This window comes from Priapulus caudatus, unplaced genomic scaffold, assembly GCF_000485595.1.
Source record: "Priapulus caudatus unplaced genomic scaffold, Priapulus_caudatus-5.0.1 Scaffold4520, whole genome shotgun sequence".
NCBI classification, from domain to species: domain Eukaryota; kingdom Metazoa; phylum Priapulida; class Priapulimorpha; order Priapulimorphida; family Priapulidae; genus Priapulus; species Priapulus caudatus.
In genome coordinates, this window is record NW_014581581.1 from 6,500 (window position 1) to 6,994 (window position 495).

Genomic DNA, 495 nt, shown 5'->3' on the forward strand with positions numbered 1-495 from the left:
AAAGGTCACCTGTCTGTAAATGACACCTGTCTGTAAACGACACCTGTCTGTAAAGGTCACCTGTCTGTAAAGGACACCTGTCTGTAAAGGTCACCTGTCTGTAAAGGTCACCTGTCTGTAAAGGTCACCTGTCTATTAAGGACACATGTCTGTAAAGGACACCTGTTTGTAAAGAACAGCTGTCTGTAAAGAACACCTGTCTGTAAAAGTCACCTGTCTGTAAAGGTCACCTGTCTGTAAAAGTCACCTGTCTGTAAAGGTCACCTGTCTGTAAAGGTCACCTGTCTGTAAATGACACCTGTCTGTAAAGGTCACCTGTCTGTAAAGGTCACCTGTCTGTAAAGGACACCTGTCTGTAAAGGTCACCTGTCTGTAAAGGTCACCTGTCTGTAAATGACACCTGTCTGTAAAGGTCACCTGTCTGTAAAGAACACCTGTCTGTAAAGAACAGCTGTCTGTAAAGGATGCTGTTCGGAGAAATAAATCGATCGACCA